The sequence below is a fragment of the Orussus abietinus genome, unplaced genomic scaffold, assembly GCF_000612105.2.
Source record: "Orussus abietinus isolate OABI.00-Male unplaced genomic scaffold, Oabi_2.0 scaffold275, whole genome shotgun sequence".
In the NCBI taxonomy this organism is placed as follows: domain Eukaryota; kingdom Metazoa; phylum Arthropoda; class Insecta; order Hymenoptera; family Orussidae; genus Orussus; species Orussus abietinus.
Window position 1 is genome coordinate 64,716 of NW_019394457.1, and position 21,061 is coordinate 85,776.

At 38.6% G+C, this 21,061-nt stretch overlaps 1 protein-coding gene across 3 annotated transcripts in view; it reads right to left on the minus strand.

Moving 5' to 3' along the window:
* Positions 1 to 21,061, minus strand: part of LOC105703882 (dentin sialophosphoprotein) — a 123,358-nt gene that overhangs the window by 61,369 nt on the left and 40,928 nt on the right. For all 3 annotated transcript variants that reach the window (XM_012432626.2, XM_012432625.2, XM_012432624.2), the window contains exon 2: positions 1,135 to 1,188. The gene's annotated coding sequence lies outside the window, so the exon portion shown is untranslated. The remainder of the gene's footprint in view (positions 1 to 1,134; positions 1,189 to 21,061) is intronic.

The window sequence follows — 21,061 nt, forward strand, 5'->3', positions numbered from 1 at the left end:
ATAGGAATTTCGATGCACTTGAGAATCATCACTATCATTGTTGTGCTTCTAAATTGCAAATGAATTATCTGCGAATAACATCTCGGAAGATGACTGTCAAGATCAGCTGAGGAGACGACACCAGGGTGATAAGTTAATAATTCGAGTACGTTAATTGTAATCAATTGTCATTGCAAAGTAATTCATAAGGAGAAATTCCGAGTAGTTTTCTGCAAATTATCTTGACGGTATAGCTACGTCATAGATTTCTTTTAATAATGGTAAATTATCGGAGTTATCGGAGGAAAAGTTGAAATTGAGAAAAAGAAAAGTATATTGCTAATGTTTACCAGTAAGACACAATATTGTCTGCGAGAGTAGATGAATGGCAAGAATAAACTAGTTTCATGTGAATCAAATTATCGAGATGATACATAGAATTATAAAGACATTAAATCGTAAGTAGAAAATCAAGAGCCATAGGAATTTCGATGCACTTGAGAATCATCACTATCATTGTTGTGCTTCTAAATTGCAAATGAATTATCTGCGAATAACATCTCGGAAGATGACTGTCAAGATCAGCTGAGGAGACGACACCAGGGTGATAAGTTAATAACTCGAGTACGTTAATTATAATCAATTGTCACTTGACTACATTTGGATTCAGAAATAGGCAAATAGGGCACAAACTATTTGCTAATTACTCCTTTACTTCTACTGACGTCTATTGTTTAAATCGATCAATTTAATAAAACAAATGTATCACTTCAACGACATTATAGATATTATTGCCGATCAACTTGCTAGTACATTACTGTAAAAATGATTGTAATAATTATTTTCATCATGCATCATATTGAAAATAATTCAGTTCAAAAGATTCTTTTAACAGAACTTAATTGATTATTTCTCCGATTTCAAACCTCCGTATAGAGTCGGTTTTCCGATGTCTGCGCACGTAGGTTAAACGATGATTAATTTAATTAAATCTTTCTTTCTGTGCGTGTGCTCGAGCCATAGGGCGATATCAAGTATTATCGTTCTCGATTAGGTCATTTAGACCGATCGCGTGTACAGATGCGTCATTGCGACGACGATGGCGTGTCCTCGAAGATCGATGTTGAGTAAACCGTTTAATGAGTAGGTACTCACCTTAAAGGGTACCCGACATTTTAGGAAAGGTTGGCATAGGTGTGATTCGAGAATCTGGAACATAAAAACGTTATGATAAATACTTTGAATTGTTGCAGTAACAAGCTGAGCTATGCAAGTACGCAAGTACGCAATGCTTTACTATTCAACCGTACTGTTCACTACATATACGATAATTAGTGTCGCGTTTTAAGGGCATCGCAAAGATCCACCAAATAAAATGTAAAATATAAAATTGAAATCCTGATTAATATGTCTTTCTTTTAGTTACCCATGCTCACTCCGCTATTTATCACGAAGTCCTTACTTGTTCAATCGTAAATCGTTTAATTCATAGTTTACTTGATAGTAAATACGAGATTTGCAAGGTCCCACAGTTGGACGACCCAAATTGCGAGCTAGGACTGTTAAAACGTAGTAATTTACGTTAATGTCGTTTATAATACTTTCTGTTGGGTCTTCATAACATTATATATTAATTCACGCCAACAATTAGAATTTCAAACGTGTATAATTATTTTATTAGCAATATGCATATTTTTTAATCTAAAGGATATGCAAAAGACGTCAACAGGTTTTTATATAATTTTATAAAACGTCGTTCTTTATACATATACTTTTTCTAGAACAGTGTAAAAATAAGTATGACTTAATATTTCAAAATGTGTGAAGAAAATCGATATATGACCCCTTTAACAGCATCAGGCACAATTATCTCATTATCTTTCACCTTTCACTATAATCTCTTTCCGTGCTTGAAACCTTAAATAAAATCTTCCATGCATATAATCCCGAAATATTTAATAACATTCCACTTCCTAACTCTCTCGAAACACGTAGATCATTACAATACACTCGAAATAACAAAAGAAATAGTTCTAACAACTTGTTCGGATAATACCATTTTTTACGCATTTAATAATGTTTCAAAATTTGTAAAATACCGCACCCCTTTCATTATAATAACTTTACTTAACGAACTTTTCTCACTATTTCCCGTAATGCATTCACCGTTAAATAATCGTTGACTACCTCCTACTAAGAAGACGCATATAATATTAATTAAAAAATTAAATATTCTTAACCTAGACCCTTATATTAAACTAGGCTGCCCCGAGGACTGCAATTTTGGACATATCTAGTCCTGTTAAAAGTTGAACATCTGCCAAATCATATTCTCACGTTCATGTTCAACAATAAAAAAGGCGAATTTCAGAACCAACACTTAACGCGGCTACAAATTATTCAGAAGTATTATTAATTTTTTATTGCATTCCCTTTCATTGTCCAACCTACTGTAGCGATCTCATTCTGGTTTGTCTATTTCTGGTTGAAATCCTGAATTCACGTTAACTCGCCAGCCAATGGCTCGAAGACGAGAGAAATTAATGTTGAGAAACGGATATCGTGAAATTACGATAGACTTTTTCATCGAATATCGAAGAATTCGCGGTCTTGGCGGTTTTGTCGCGATCGGGCTCACGAGACTCGCGGCCACGCCCGACATGCGAGCGGCTCAAAGGCCCGCTATTTATAAAGAGTGAACGAACGCACCAGCAGCCCGGACGACAGCACCAAGAACCGGAGCTGCACTTGCGGTTCTTGCAGCCTACGAAAATATATGGGAGCGCTCTTCGGTAGAGCTTGGTGCCAATGATAAAAAAGACGAACGGACCGAGGAGCTTCTCCGGCCGATGGACGCTCGCGGTTTCCCTGAACCCCTCAGGGGAGAACGAGGCTAACAGACCAAGCTTCGTTTAGCATCCCGTCATGATTTCGAAATGCATCTTCAAGTACCTCTTGCACGCCGGATTCTGCGGACGCGGTCCCCAACATATAGGTTTTTTGGTAAATCTTAAAAAAGAAAGAAATAGGAGGAAAGCCACGGCCGAAAAGACCAGAAAATTGGATGCTCTCTGGGATTTTCCCGTATTTTTGGAGAAAGAAAATGATAAATAGAAAAGTAATAATGTCGTAAAAGTGAATAAAAGTTGTACAATGGAATAAGCACGGAAAATATGTTGAGAGTTGAGAGATTTTATGTAACGATAGAGAGTGGCTAATAAAGAATGTAAAGATCTTTTCGTTTGGACAAATCGATAAGGAGTAGACATTACGGTCATACAGGGTGTAAAGGATGGTTCGGTAGAAGTTGCCAGAAGCGTAACATATAAGTTTTTTGGTAATTCTTAAAAAAGAAAGAAATAGAAGGAAAGGCACGGTCGAAATGACCAGAAAATTGGATGCTCTAGAATTTTCCCGTATTTCTGGAGAAAGAAAATAAAAAATAGAAAAGTAATAATGTCTTAATAGTGAATAAAAGTTGTACAATGGAATAAGCACGGAAAATATCGAAATATGAGAGCTCGGCGCCATTTTCGTGCTGGTCTGGGCTGAGTTAAAAAATTGTTTCCAAAAATCTAAATTTTTAATGTGTCAGGACAATTCTTAGATGATCAGGAGTGATGTTTCAAAGTTTCGGACAGTTTGGTCTAATACCCTTAAAAAAAAGTGTTATATTCGAATAAGCTGATTTGAATGGGGTTTGACTTCACCTTAAGATTCCAAAATCCTCACTTTGCATCACCCCGAAACATTACTCCGGTCTATTTGTGAAGAAGTATCAGCACGGATGAGCTCAAATGTATTTTCGTCCATGAACGATGAAAATTAGTTCCGTCCGTTACATTATGAACGAGCTTATAGAAACACCGAAACTCAAAATCCCCCAAGGAGATAAGGAGAGGAGTTAAAATGTCTGACATTTTTAGATACATATTTTTCCACGAGTTGACAAAACTCTCAGAACGTTCTCAAAATAAAGAACGAAAATAAAACTGTACCGAAAAACATTTCCTCGTCGTATTTCTCTAATTTGTATGTTTATCTAGGTACTCTGATGGACATGAATGCATTGCCATCATGTATCGACAAAACCATATCTGCAGAGAAGGCATCATTTAATATTCAACTGCTGTTTATCTGAACAGTTGATAAATATTCTTTAGAATATTGTCAACTTGATATTCCAACATTCCTGGCATTTACATTTATCCTTTGGGAGACGATTATTTTTACCAGCTGTGGAACTTATCGCAGAACTCGAAAAAAAAAAGGGGGGAAGAAACCTTTACTTCTGCGGATAAATACGAATGTGCGTATTTCTGTTCGATTGAGGGGGACCGAGAGAAATATACATATCCGAGTATGATCCTCAAAGGTTCTTTCAACGAAGATAAAAGCAACTGATCGTCCTCCGCCTTTCATTTTCATCAGAACAGATCCCTCCTTCGTTCATCGCTCGCATTGATCACCGGCCATGAATTTCTTTGTACAGAATTTTTAAGTTAACGATCCAGTCGTGGCTCTGGTTTGTTGCAAAATAATTAAATTACAATGTAGCAATAATCTAAAATATTAATGTTTGGGAATCGCGTTCGGGGGATCGAATCCCACTTATCTATCCCACCCGAGTGGGATAGATGCCCAAATCGAGAACTCATATTTTTGTTCTATCATAACAATTATTCATCCTAGGCTAATAATTGAAGAATATAATGAATTTCTTTGTACAGAATTTTTAAGTTAACGATCCAGTCGTGGTTCTGGTTTGTTGCGAAATAATTAAATTACAATGTAGCAATAATCTAAAATATTAATGTTTGGGAATCGCGTTCGGGGGATCGAATCCTACTTATCTATCCCATCCGAGTGGAATAGATGCTCAAACCGAAACCTTTCATATTTTTGTTCTATCATAACAATTATTGATCCGAGGCTAATAATTGAAGAATATAATGAATGAAGAATATAATGAATTTCTTTGTACAGAATTTTTAAGTTAACGATCCAGTCGTGGTTCTGGTTTGTTGCGAAATAATTAAATTACAATGTAGCAATAATCTAAAATATTAATATTTGGGAATCGCGTTCGGGGGATCGAATTCTACTTATCTATTCCACCCGAGTGGAATAGATGCCCAAATCGAGACCTTTCATATTTTTACTCTATCATAACAACTATTGATCCTAGGCTAATAATTGAAGAATATAATGAAGATAAAATACTACGGTATGATATGAACATGAAATGAATTGGAAACTAAAGCAACTGACGACTTTAGAAGTATACGTTGTAAACGTAGGCGTCTATCCATATACCCAATCTAAAAATAAAAAAAAATACATGATACTACATTAAGTATAGCAAATAAAAAAAGTAAAAAATAAAATAACACTACCTCTTCATTTGCAACCGAATAAACGTCTTGAATTTCGATTTACTAACGATTAAAAATCAATAATGCTATTGTGCGGTTAAACAAACTCTTGGGTTTAACAGCATTCAAGGATCGTATAATAAATATTACAGTAATGCCAGTGCTGCAAAGATTGCATTCCTTTCCCTCAAAAGACCTTCTGTCCATCGATATCGCGCTAAAAATATAAAATTAATAAAACCGATAAGAAGAACCGTTAATAAGAATTCCTTTGACTCTGCGAGGTTGAAAGGAGCTCGTTTACTTTGCCAGTAAGCTCTGGTTAGCTGGAATGTCGGAATGCTCGCATCGTGATACTCGTGCCTCGTAACCGGCATTTTTCGCTTGTCCCTGCCACTCGGTATCATGTACCAATCGCAAGGACGTACACTTTTCAAAGCAGCGCGCCCGCGAGAAACTTGACACGATTTTTTGTAGACGGCTCCTGGTCCGACCTCTATAGAGAAAAGTTTCATTTAGCCGCGAAGCCGCCGGCTTAATTGCAATTAACGACGAATCGCCGATAGGAGAGCGCACTTCGCCCCATGACGACGCTCGTTAACCGTCTTTGCCCTGACACTCCGTCAAAATTAAGGGAATCAGCAAACTGAAAAAAAAAAAGAAAAAAAAAAAGGAAACAAGACGAAAGAAATCTTTTCGACCACTGGATAAAATCAAGTGTTTGGTAAACGCAAGTCCATTCGCTACATGACAAACTTAAAATATCGGCAAAAAAGAACTTAATATTGAAATAAGGAAAAGGGCCTTAAGGTGAAGTGAAACACGTCGAGGAACTTGATCGACGTCGATAAAGAAGATTTTTCTAAACGCCTACGTTGCCGACGTTCGTTTTTATATTGACAGCTGTGTCGAATTATATTGTATATTGTACCAAATGGCATACTCCACCTGTCGTTTTCGTACAATAAATATCAAGAAATCGAAGTAAAACTCCAGAAATCCTCTGGATTCATGCTTTCTGGGGCCCTAATTGACTGCAGAGGGACCCCCTGCGCCATATGTGATTTCCAGGTCAATTAAATTTTCACCGCGAGACCTCGTATTCCCATCGTTTTAGCATAGAAGCGCATACAACACTTTTTTTGCCCTTATCCCGTTCAAATGCGAGTTTATCGACTACCAGAGTGTTCTAAATTATCGTAAAATTGTTCTGACCCTTTCGTTTCTCATATCAAAGCCTTCGACAATTATCGATCGAATATATCGATCGAAATATGAGAACTCGCCGCCATTTTGATTTTGGTCTGGGCTGAGTTAAAAAACATTTTTAAAAAATCCAAATTTTGAATGTGTCAGGACAATTCTTAGATGATCAGGAGTGATGTGTCAAAGTTTCGGACAGTTTGGTCTAATACCCTTAAAAAAAAGTGTTGTATTCGAATCGACTGATTTGAAAGGGGTTTCACTTCACCTTAATTGCGGAAACGATGAAAATGACGTAACTAGAAATTATCTAAATTGCGTTGCTAATTGTTAATGCGGTATCATATGCCGAATATGGATTACAAGTACTCAGGTTGGGAATTATGGCACATTTATTCATTCCTTCGAGACGCGTGATCGTAAGAGATACAGCAGGTTGTCAGGAAGCCTAGCGTTATGCCAGAGACTTTCCGGGGCCGTAATGGTACAATTATCACAAGTGTACTACGCATACGGTACGTTCGGTAACGTCGTTATTGCTTAGTCAGTGCAGTCGGCCAAGTATAACGCTACGTCTCCAACGGTATCAGTTAACGCGTCTGTACCATTTGCGTGCTTATTCGCATTATTCGAGCATAGTGTGCAAGCAAAGCATAGACCTGGTAATGCTAGTTAAAATTAAACACGTTATTCTATTATATGTTTTCACTGAATTTTTACATTTACGGTGATATATTATATATTTACTATAATACATAGATACTCCACGAAGCGTACAAATCGTACGTTTTAAATTTATAAATTATTCTTCAGTTTCACGTGTTTGTCTTTTAAACACTGCTAAGAGCCTGCAAAAGACTGTCCACTGAGAACTGTACTTTTCCGTCAACTCGTTCTAGATAAATACATATTACATAATAATATCCCTTACATATACTAGATAATTTTAAGTATTGTCATTTTTATAAGCAAACTTCAAAGTAAACCCAGAAAATGACAGAACTTTTGGAATGATCTAATAAAAGTTCAAAAAACATCGCAAAAAGGAGTCAAATTTCCTCTTCCGTTCCTCGTACATCGTTTCAGAGTTTCCTTGACTTCAAAGTTCGATTACCCATATGGCATTTACGTTCATGGAAATTCGTTAAAGAGAACGGAAGCGATCCTCCTTGATCGCAAGGATATCGGAAATCCAAGATTCTTTACCGATCTGTCCTCGGTGACGGAGTAAATTGCGAGGATTTTCCTGATCCCGTGATTTCTCCCCCAAAGAGGGACAAAGTAGGGGCAATATATCCGCACGTGCATCCACGTGCAGGTAAATCCCCCCGTGTAAACGTACGTCCCTCCGCGGAGGATATCCCTTCCACCTAGAGAAACGCCGCGGGAAAATGAAAACTCTAGGCGAGGCACCGGACGGACGCCATTGTTTCGATATTCCTTTGTGCCGAGCCCCGTTCGCGTTTCGTTGCGGTCGAGTAATTTTCCAGGGCGTCCCTAAGCGGCACCACGCCGAAACTTACAAGGAAACATTACCAAACATTCCCATTCGCCGATGGTATTGATTTTCGTATATGTTGCAAAACACAAAAATTTAAGAGATACGTGTTTTTTTGTTATCTGCAATGCTCCACATTTAAGGGATGAAAAAAAAAAACAAAATTAGGCGAAAATTCGATTTTTATATTAATTTTCGTAGAAGCGGTTGAGGGATTTCGACGAAACTTGGCATAAACGTATTCTATATAAGGACGGTAAAAACAAAATATTGTCCAGGATTGCTACACCACCTCAAGGGGGTAAACTACCCTTCAGGCGAAATTTTTTTATATTAGTTAATGAATCTGCAATTCAAATACACCCCTTTTCGGCAGATTTAGAACAGGGTCATGAGAGTTAGTATATAATAGGGTAGTAGTTCGCTGATAAAGCGTTCCCCAGCGCAAACCCTACTGATTGCGAGCAAATTTGAATGACATGAATTTAATCAATGATATTCCTCGAGAAATCGTTTTTATATGTATTGCAATGCATTTGTATTGTATGCATTTAATTATATTGCAACAGATTTCTCAACCCTGTCCTCAGTTTACATACTTTGGTTCTTTATATTTCGGGTCTCGAATCTCTCTTGACAAGCAGTTTTTGGGTGTTGTATTACCTAACGAGAACGTTCAGCGATACAGGAATTACGTAATAAATATATACACAGGTATACATTTCAAGGAACGGATCAGAGTTAGGCCGAGTTGATAAAGAAAATAAAGGCTAAGACATTAATTTCTTTCCGCGAGAACGTACTTTCCGTTGTACAATGCTACCGTGCCACGTCTAGTGTCAGAATATTGTGTAACGTGAGCTTCTATACGATCAATTGTCTCGGTACTAATAGTTCCTAATAATATCTTTGAAGTCGACGGTGCTTCTAACGCCTTGTGTTCTGCGGCAATTTAACGACATAAACCACTTTTATTCCATAATAGCACGAATACTCTCCCCCTCAATTTTTGTAAAATTTTTCCAAATTTTAATAAAGATATCATGTGTTCTGTAAATCGTATATGACACGCTATTTGATATTTTCGAGTTGACAAAACCTTCGGTATCTGAACACTAGGTTTACGGGCGTTTTTTACATACCTATTTCGACGAGCACCTGTCAAATTGACGGGTTAACAAAAATACGGATTTTCTTTAAAAATCGATTTGTTTAAATTATATCTGAATTAAACAACACTAGGCTTCACGTTTAAATAAATTATTAATAAGTAGTCCTTTTTTAAAATTTATCACGGAAATGATTGGAATGCTCGTCCTCTCATCCTCGGAGTCAGAACTAAAAAGAATACTCATCCTTTTCTTGCTACGACACCCTTTCAAGAAGTTTTCCTCTTCACTATCCGAAGATTCTTCTATGTCTCTACTTTCAATGCATTCGAAACTTTCACTCTCATCTTCGCTTTGGCGTAATTCATATTTATCTTCTTTAGAGGTATCCTCAGAACAATCGTCATTGATGTTGACAAATTTGATCAATGTCTTATTATATCTCCTGGATTTACTCATGATTACTAGAAAAGGGAGATTGGAAAAAAAAATACTGTACCCAAATTTAATTACTCTGTTATAGATACTTACAATAAGCGGAGGCTATCTACAATAACTAAAACTTTTGCACCCTGTCTTTGAAAAACGTCCTTACACTGACTACAAAGAAGCAAATATATATGGATTGTTTATGAAATCAGTTAATCCGTCAATTTGATGGGTTTCGTATAGATAGGTATACTACATACAGATTTTAATAATCAGAAGGCTTAGGGAAAAATAATTGTGTGTACAAATTGTTTGGATGAAATGATTAATTTATGATAGAAAAATGGTTAAAGTTACTGCTATGGTTTATTCGGTATTTCTTCTTGAAGTTTGAATTCCCGCAAACCTAGTGTTAAATAAATGAAAATTTTGTATGGTGATCGGAGTAATTTCCATTATCGTGTACTCGACTTCTATCCAACCTTTATCACGATCACCCAGGCGCCCATCAAACCAAGCTACCTTTTGGAAACCAAAATGATGAACTGTAAATAATATATATTTAATATAATATATTTAATATAATATATATTTACAGTTCATTATTTCATATATATAACCTCATATTCTCATATAACCTCAAGTTCTTTCCGTGATTCCGCAGCTCACCGCCAACGTGTCTACGTCCGAATTGAATAACTTGGGTTAAATTTGGGACTCGATCATTCAGAGGTGAGTCACGCACGCAAACGTCGCTCGCAACCCTCTTTTCCTCGTGTCACGAGAGCATTTCGACGAAGAGTAGACAAGAGGGCAGTCCGTGAAACTCGATCGCCCTCCGATAGAGGATGGGGATCTTTGGAAATGAGCCTAGGGGTTGTTCCGAGAATGCGAAACAGTAACTCGAAAGGTCTGAATGGAATTAGCGGCGCGAGTTTTTTTCACAGGCTTCCATTAGAATAATGGTATTTCCGTATGGGCCGTTTTGACATCTCTTTTACCCTTTTGACGCCGACCCTTCTTGTGGCAACGACTTATCACCTTTGTTCAATGAAACCCAATTGTTTTTCAATTTATAAAATACGAACCGGGAAGAAGTCGCAAATTCTCAATAAAAAAATCAACGATCCTGGAGATCCATAAGATACACCAGAGGATACGAAAACGGTGTCTAAGGGGTCAATCGTTTAAAAAACTTTTCTTCAAACTGGGAGTATCGAAGTGTATCGAAAACAAGACCTTTATGACGCCACATTTACATCACCTTAAGGTGAAACTTTTTACCGAATAGTTTAAAACGTTCACAAAGTGGGGGAGACTATAAAGAAAGACCTGAAACTCATGAAATTTCAATTCTTTTCAAATTTGTTTATAGATATTTTAAAAATAGTTTATAAAAAAAGGAAATTTTCCGACTTTCAGGACCTATCTTAGGGTCTCCATATTCACGTTTTAAATTATGAAACGATTGGAGACACCCAGTTCGAAGAAAAATTTTACGAACGATTGAGCTTTTGGATGCCACTTTCTCATCCCCTTAAGACTACTTCCGGTTTCGAAGCGATGAGAACGTTTTTGGTCATCGTTAGAGAAGGCTGATCCGACATTGGCGCGTCAAGGACGCCGCCACTTATCGTTAGGAAAGTCTCATTAGAAGACCTTGGGCCCGGTGGATGTCGAACGTCCGAGTCCCCGAGGTCCGCCCACGTCGTCGGGGACCTGGGAACTTCGGAAACGAAGACTTTACGGTATGGTAATCCGCGGCCCACCCAAAGATTCTCCGGTACCGTACGCTGTACAGGGTGGTCCACGTGACACGGGACGTATAACGCACGGCACACATAATCCGATACTCCACGCGTAAGAGGACCATGGAAGACGAGATACTCCGGGGATTTCGCTCGCATCGTCTTGGCATTTTCTACTTGGTTAGTTTTCTACTCGTAGCGCGAGCGGACGCGTCGATAAGATTACTCGTTGAATTCACGGTTATGCGAAAAAGGTACACTGGGAGACATCAATGCCGTCTCATCCTGCACAGGCGATGCCGTCTCTGCAGGGGAGGCATTCATGTCCGCCACCGTACGTCGATCCTCCGCTACATCAACGACCTTGGAGCTTAAGTAATAATGCTCAAATAGTCAATTCCCCTGAGTAATTAGATGATTGGTCGTGACATAAAGTATTTTAGTTTTTACTTTGTGAAAGTTGCTAAAACATTTTTTATCACGCAACAGGTTCAAGGAATGGGGATATCAGAATCTGAAAATGGCAACTGGATGTTCTTGGATTTCTCCCGATTAGTTAACCTTCGGTTCATGTTGCGGTTTTCGATCAAAGTGGCTCATGTTCGGGAGTCGTTCGTGACCTGGGTTTATTAACACTAGGTTTACGGGACCCGTCAATTTGACGGAATTCAAACTTCAAAAAGAAATACCGAAAAAACCATAGCATTAATTTTAACCATTTTTGTATCGTAAATTAATCATTTCATCCAAAGAATTTGAACACACAATTATTGTTTCCTAAGCCTTCTAATTATTAAAATCTGTATGTAGTATACCTATCTCTACGAAACCCGTCAAATTGACGGATTAGCTAATTTCATAAACAATCCATATATATTTGCTTCGTTGCAGTGAGTGTAAGGCGAAGATGAGAGTGAAAGTTTGCATTGAAAGTGGAGAGATAGAAGGATCTTCGGATAGTGAAGAGGAAAACTTCTTGAAAGGGTGTCGTAGCAAGAAAAGGATGCGCATTCTTCCTAGTTCTGACTCCGAGGATGAGAGGACGAGCATTCCAATCATTTCCGTGATAATTTTTAAAAAAGGACTTTTTACTTATTAATCATTTATTTAAACGTAAAACCTAGTGTTGTTTAATGCAGACTTAATTTGAATAAATCGATTTTTTAAAGAAAATCCGTGTTTTTGTTTACCCGTCAATTTGACGGGTGCTCGTGGAAACAGGTATATAAAAAACACCCGTAAACCTAGTGTTAAACGATGTCGAATAATATTTAAATAATGGTTTAAACCAATTATTCCCCGAAATGCCTGAATTTGACCGAGTTCAATGAGATGTCATACCTCGAGCGCCGTGACGCTTGTTATTCTTTTCGTTCTGTCAACTTAGCAACGTAACGAAGACCCGCAGGAATGCCCGACACTGCAGAAGTTTACTTTTCGATTATCCAGCGCAATTGTTAACCTTGCATTTTTACTCCCTCTCGTGCATGAAGCCAAAGTTAGATTAGAATCCAAAGCGGTCGTGAGTCACGACATGGCGCGAGCATTACCCGGAGCAAAGGGCACCTCCCTTTCCGTACGAGATCTTACTTCTTAGCTTAAATACGATCCAGATCAGAAACGTAAGGGATTTGGTGCTTTCCGGTGCAATGAAATACTTCGAGGAAGAGCGTGCCGGCAACGGCAACAATCTGCCAAAAGGGTTACCGTACATTAACAAGATTCCAAGTTTAGCGGCTAGAACCTTATTTTTCGTTACTTCTTGTGACCAACAATGTACAAGATGTACAAGAAATTATGGTCTCAGCAGCTAACCAAACTACTCGATTGCGGGAAACTTGTATACGCAAAACACTTATTGGCAATGATCCTTATGGGTACTGACTTTACGCCACTTGTTTGCTGAACGAATTACAGCGAGTAAGACATCCAACCTCTATTTCTATAAAGTATGTTCAGAATGCACCCAGTAACTTCCGGAGTTAATTTAAGGAGTATATTATTTTACTCAAGGATGAGTAAAGAGAAAATTAAAGTAGAGTTAGATTTTGAAGGCGACCTTTACGGCAGGTGAATTTCCAGTCTTTTCGGCCGACTGGTAATCGATCAAGGTACTCCGGTAATTACAGGTCATCAAAGCACGTTTAAGTTACAAGGTTCATGTAGGCATACTTAATCGCGTCCGTGCCCGATTCGTATGTTAAATATGTCCACTCGTCGCAGCACGGGTGTCCGAGCACCCACGTGTGCACGACGTTACATACGTATGTACATACACAACAGTTACATACACTAGTTGTCCGGGCCGAGACTGTGCCACTTCCACGGAATTTCTGCGGAGTCCGCAATCGACTCGTCCCATGAATGACTCACTGAAAGACTTCGGAGAAACTGCTGGCTTTGCGACAACGGGAAGCTCTCGAGAGAGTTCCCCACTTACTCCCGAGGGAAGCGCCACGGTTTCCCGAGAACCCCAACTTTTCCGCCTGCGATCGAAGACCGATATATCGATATATCTTCGTCTATTGAAATCTTCGGAAATTCGTCGAATACTCTTGAGACGAAGGAGCGAGATATCCCATATTATTTCCCCCGTGCTTCCTGATACGATCAATTCAGGAAGTGAAGAAAAATCGAAGAAAAGCAGAATATCGCTTAAATTGAAATTCTAGGTGGAGTGAAGGTTTCCTCTAAATTTCGGAAGTGAAGAAAAATCGAGGAAAAGCAGAATATAGCTTAAATTGAAATTCTAGGTGGAGTGAAGGTTTCCTCTAAATTTCGAAAGTGAAAAAAAATCGAGGAAAGGCAGAATATAGCTTAAATTGAAATTCTAGGTGGAGTGAAGGTTTCCTCTAAATTTCGGAAGTGAAGGAAAATCGAGGAAAAGCAGAATATAGCTTAAATTGAAATTCTAGGTGGCGTGAAGGTTTCCTCTAAATTTCGGAAGTGAAGAAAAATCGAGGAAAAGCAGAATATCGCTTAAATTGAAATTCTAGGTGGAGTGAAGGTTTCCTCTAAATTTCGGAAGTGAAGAAAATTCGGGGAGAAGCAGAATATAGCTTCTGGATTGGAAGTTCCGAAAAGAGGACAGACGCGTATTATCAATTTCCCCACGATTTCGGTGTATTATCAATTTCCGTACGATTTCAAGGATTGGAAGATCCGAAAAGAGGACGGACGCGTATTATCAATTTCCCCACGATTTCGAGGATTGGAAGATCCAAAAGGAGAACGGACGCGTATTATCAATTACCCCACGATTTCGGTGTATTATCAATTTCCGTACGATTTCAAGGATTGAAAGATCCGAAAAGAGGACGGACGCGTATTATCAATTCCCCCACGATGTCAAGGATTGGAAGTTCCGAAAAGAGGACGGTCGCGTATTATCAATTTCCCCACGACTTCGAGGATTGGAAGATCCGAAAAGAGGACGGCCGAGACTTGCCTCGCGATTTCGAAATTCGTCCACCAGTTCACCGGCACGTTACACATTACGGCGGCGGACACGATGCGGCATTACCGTTTTACGGTGAATTATGCTTGCATCTCGCGAGCTAGCTCTCTCTTCGGTGTCCGCGTCCTCGTCGCCCTCGGGTCCCCTTTGACTCCTCCCTCTTCGTCTCGCGCTTTAAACACGACGACGCGGTCGCTCTTCGGCGGGCTCGGGGCAGGAGTTCGCATTCCCACGGCGTCGAACGGAGAGAATCGCGCTCGCCCGCTACTTGGGAAATCCACGATAAATAATACATGAAATTATTCCGGGAGTTTGCGTCGCCAGGAATCCACGCAGGCCTCCTCGCTCGGCCGCGAGCGCAAATCCCGAAGGTTTGCGCGCCTCGCGGAAACGGGAACCCGGACCGTCGTTTGCGGGCCGACCAAACGGAACGCGTAATCAGAGAGGACGAATTAAAAGTAAACCTTCTCGTCAAGAGGCCGCGTGGACATTCTAGAGTTTCCTTTTCGGCCCTCTTGGCCCTTAGATGGCCTTCGGCTAGATAAAACAGAATTTTTCATAGGCTATTTCGAGTCTTGGAGTACAACCCTACGATCAAAACATACTTGGCGTGAAACTCAGTCGAGATTTCTTATTCGTACGAAACGTTAATTATGACTTCATCGTAAGCCTGATAATGCGTTGCGGAAGTTTTTCTTACAGGAGATTAAGAGCCTGGGTGGTGTTTTTTTTTAGAAGGTACAGCTAGATTTCATGATTCACTTTTTCTACCTGATTATGTAATGGAAAGAAGAAAAAAAAGATCGTACCTGCAGGCTCACCAGGACGTTTACTTTGGCCGAACGGCGTCGTTTAAGGATGCACCGGGATGCGTCAGAAGAATGACAAGGAGCACTTCCTGCGGAGTGCCGCGCCAGTCTGTTCCATGTCTTTATGTTTTTGTCTTTCTCTCGAGTCTCGGGCGTGAAGACCCTTGGATAATGTACACACAACTTTCCAAGAGTCTCTCGTTTTCGAAAGCGAGGGAAAGAGATACGAGAAGAGAGACGGAAAGAGAGACTTTCGGGCCCCGAGAGTCGTAGTTACCGTCGACCTTAAGGTGAAGTGAAACACCCTTCAAATCAGTCGATTCGAATACAACACTTTTTTTAAGGGTATTAGACCAAACTGTCCAAAACTTTGACATATCGCTCCTGATCATCTAAGAATTGTACTGACACATTCAAAATTTGGATTTTTTTTGTTTAATTTTTAACAGCCCAGACCAAAACCAAAATGGCGTCGAGCTCTCTTATTTCGATCAATATACAATTATCGAAGACTCTGATATGAGAATCTAAAGGGTCAGGACAATTTTACGACAATTTAGAACACTCTGATAGTCGATAAACTCGCATTTGAACGGGATAAGGGCAAAAGAAAGTGTTGTATGCGCTTCTATGCCAAAACGATGGGAATACGAGGTCTCGGAGTGAAAATTTAATTGACCTGGAAATTACAGATGGCGCAGGGGGTCCCTCTGCAGTCAATTAGGGCCACAGAAAGCATTAATCCAGAGGATTTCTGGAGTTTTACTTCGATTTCTTGATATTTATCGTACGAAAACGACAGGTGGAGTATGCCATTTGGTACAATACCGAATATAATTCGACCCAGCTGTCAATATAAAAAAGAACGTCGGCAACGTAGGCATTTAGAAAAATGTTCTTTATCGACGTCGATCAAGTTCCTCGACGTGTTTCACTTCACCTTAACACTAGAACTACCGGCGATTTTTTTGTATACGATGGGCCATTTGAAACCAGTCATTTTGACTGGTCTTGGTAGTCCTAGTATTAAAATCGCTCATCTCGAGAGGACAGGAAGTAGGAAGAATCCCTGAAGGAGGGTTACGGTAGCTACGAATTACTTGTGGGTAATTACACGCGACTAGAAATAATAGCCTGTTCAAAAGAAATTCCCTTTCAGTTCTTTCCTCTATCCTTAGGATTCCAGGACGCGACAAGCGTTTGCTTTCCGTTCTCCACCGATACAATTTTCTACGTTTGTGTTTCTAAGGAATGGAGAACTTCTTTCTTACATTATATCCTCACAATTATGATTCAAAAGCGGGCTACTGAAATGGCCTTACCTCGGAAACAAAGCTATCCGGAATATTAAAAGCATTTTATCGTTACGCTTAGGTGTCTTTATTACGTGCATAGTGGTACATAGGTATAAGTAGCGCTCGCTATAACGCGGTCGGGCTTTCTAAAATTTATAACCCGAAATATGAACCACTTCTGACAGGAAGTGCTTACGCTCGGAACAAACGTACCTCAAGACGTCGTAATAGTTCCACTAACTTACCGGCGGGAACAAAATATCTTCACCCTTTTCTCGAACAAAAAAAAAAATAATAAAGGCTGTGAACCCACGGCAAAATATTTCCATTGGTTCAAATTGTTTTCAAATGAGTCATCAATTGGAACTCTTTGTCAAGATCCTCTTATAGAATTGAATTACAGAGGAATAATTAACTGCGTTATCGCTTTTATTTTACACCTCGTCTGACAAGCTCTTTCTATCTGTGTCTCTTTTTCTCTTTCAGACATCATAATTCGCGTTTCATGTTATTTGATGTTGCTCAATGATTACCAAGAATCATGTTTTTTTTTTAATAATGACTCGAAATTCATGATCTTTTAATAATTTCCATCACATTTGTTTACCTGATAATTATTAAAAAGTTCTATTTCTCGACAAGGTGTCCCAAAATGAACGCGAAATATTTCATTTAGATACTCTTTTATTATCACATTTTTTTCAGGCTTCACGTCCGCTACATTGCGGACGTCCATTTTGGGACCGTGGAAATTCACCAATTTACGGAAAAAAGCGGTGAAGAAGAACGCTCTACCATGTCGTAATAAAAAAAAAACGAACTTTTAACTTCTTCCGGGTGAATTAATTTTAAACCGTACATCATCTTCAAACAGATTCTTTTTTTTAACGCTTGTAAAGCGAGAGCAGGCACAATAGCATGGTTCGTTAAATCAAAGGCCCGAGGAAAACTATACTTGCCTGTAAAGAGAAAGGTGTAGAGTAAAATCAATCACTGGATAATTTGAACAATTTAATTTAATTTAAATCCGCCATGAAAATTACTTTTCGCGTACTTTGAAATATATTTTCCAAAATACCAGTTGAATTATCGGTGTAGCTTCCAACATTTAGAACATTATTTCGACGTCCCAAGCAAACGATGATATTAAAATAATTATCAAATAACATTAATATTATCGAGGGAAACCTCTTCCTCTTTTCTGAAAAATTCCGTTGAAAAAATCAACATTTCTCGTTACGTAACATTTTGTTACTACTTACTCTACTTACACTATTATAAAACTTTCCCCAATCTTAAAAAATGAATTCCTTTTAACGACGATGGTCATAAAGCCATTGGAGGCGTGAGAAATTAATTATAAATGGATCCTGTTTCAAATGACCATTTTATCAAGCCCACTACGTGCTGGAGGGAAGTACAGCCTAAAAGTCTCATAAAAGCTGGCCTGGTGCACGACCTAAAAATCACGTCCCGCGGAGCGGCAATTTTCCGACAATTTCTCGACAATTTTCTCGCGAGTTTCACGAGTCACCGAGAGAACGGGGGACGTTGGTCGGTCGTTTTCATTAGAGCCTCGCAGAAAGGTCAGGTCGGCCCTTAGTGAAATCAAGAGGTCGAGCAAGCGAGGGGACGTAATAGAATATTCTCTGGTAATAAGAGGACACCACGTCAGTGTAAACGATTCGACGTAGACGCGTCTATCTTGAAAATCCGTATTGAGACGTTCACCAAAAAACGAAACCTCAAGATAGAATATATAACGATCCACTAGACTATTTTGTTTTTTTATCTGCATATTAAACGAGGTCGACTAAACGGTATAATAAACGTGGAATTGTTCATTTTATTACTTTCAACAAGTAAAAAATATATAGTAACTATTACATTTAAAATTCAGAAAATAAGTTAGTGATGTGAAAGTGGCATCGAAGAGGTTTTGTTTATAAAATTTTTCTCCCAACTGGATTTACCGAATAGTTTTAAACTTTACAACGTGAATAGGAAGCCTATAAGGAAGGTCCTGAAAGTCATGAAATTTCAATTCTTTTCAAATTTGTTTATAGGTATTTTAAAAATAGTTTATAAAAAAGGAAAATTCCCGAGTTTCGGGACCTACCTTAGGGTCTCCATATTCGCATTTTAAAGTATGAAACGATTTAAGACGCCCAGTTCGTAGAAAAGTTTTATGAACAATTGAGCTTTCGGATGCCACTTTCACGTCCCCTTAATTTTACAAAAATGTTATCCTTCAGTGTAACAATTAAATTGAATTACAATGCATTATAATATTCCGTTCTTTCAACTTTGTATACTTTGGTACATTTTATGACTATTACGACTATATGCACGTTGTTAAAGATTTAGTTGACATGATTATTTTCTTTTGTTCCGGGGAGAAATGATTTGTTTTCACCGCAACTGAACAAATTTGAGTGACGTCACATTTCACTAAAGAAAATAGTAGTCTTCTAGTAACGGCAACTAACAATTTTTTTCTGCGTGTATACGTTTTATGAACTTCATAATACCATAATATTTGTCCTATACTTAGGGTGTCTTCTTCATTTTTTAATATTTTCATCATTTCACAAGACTCGTTAGGCATCCGAGGATGCGCAGGAAGATCAAAAACGAAAACGCGGGGAGCGATAATAGAATCCTCGAGGGTTACGAGACGTTTAGTGCCTCCGGTTATGCCGATGCGAGAATGATTCATGGTACTTGAACTCTACCAGACTCGAGCCCATGTGCCTTTCGGCAGGATGGCTTCAACGTAACGATAATTATACAGTTACTATCTTCGAGCCTTTTAAGAAGTAAATTAATACTTTTGATGCCTTTTCATTCCTCCGCATCGGAAAATGTCAAAGAAACGCTTTTTAGCCCTCCAAATACGATATTTCTATTCTTAGACACTTTGAAAGTAATTAAACCGCCGAATATTCATATTCTGGATGTAAACCTGGCTTAGACAGGATTCCTTATAAAGCGCAAGTGAAAATCCGATGGATTTGAAGTTCTAAAAATCAGGGAGAAATAACCTAATTAAATATTACATGACAACTGTACTGACATTTGATCATGCTTTATTTATCTTCAGGACGTGTCATTTTTATTTGATATTACTAATACGCATGTTTATTATTACGCAAACAATGCAATAATACCAGTATAATTTCCGACAAGTGTCGATTGTTTATGCACTTTACCTATTCTTCAAAAGGATTAAAAACATATTCGAAATGTTAGCAAACCTACATGTGCGGCTCAATACCTTATTAATTCAGTATTTCTGCTCAAAATCACTAAGCAGTTACTTGCATCTAATAAATCTTCGTGAAAAATAGTCGAGTTAACCAGTTAACTGCGTTCAACGTGTATACACGTCGGTAACCCGTAACGTTACAGTAAATTCTGCAGTTTACGGGTTAATGTACGATCCAATGTCTGAAGATTTTCTTGAACTTGGCAGTTCGCGGCTATATATTTCATTTTATCGGCGTGTATTTCCGGAGTTACTTGGAACGATTAAGGTGCTTCACCCTTAATTCATTAACAGTTCATACATCGCTTGGTACGAGCGTGACCAGAAGTTTGATATTCCAAGAAGGATCAGAGTCTCGATACTTCCCCCTTGAAAGCTGTAGACTCCTAAATTTAATTAAACACCCGGCGATCCCTTGGTGACACGATACCTCGTTTAAAAGCAGTCGATGGATCTCGAGTGTACCTCGAAGACTCTAATTAAGATCAATTAATCAGATGACGCGACCAGGCGAGATGCGAATTATCCAAGACCTCGTTGGTCTTGGATATCCTATTTGTTATCCTATATTTTTTGGTTATCCTATATTTTCACGCTGGATAAATGTCAGTACACCTGAGGAACGTCGAAAGAGGATCAGGGAGAAATCAAATAGGAAAATAACAATTCCATACATACAATTTCTTCCGTCCTACTCGCCCTGAATTCTTGACAATTACTCGAGATGGTTTTACGCATTAATATCAGGACCGCATTCGGAATTTAGTTCGAAAATGCAATGCAATAATTTAATTTATTAATTTGAAAAGATATGTGACGAGTCGAATACTTTACCAACTCGAGTTACTGGAATTCGAAAGCTTTGCCAACTCGAGTTTAGACTCCAGTCGA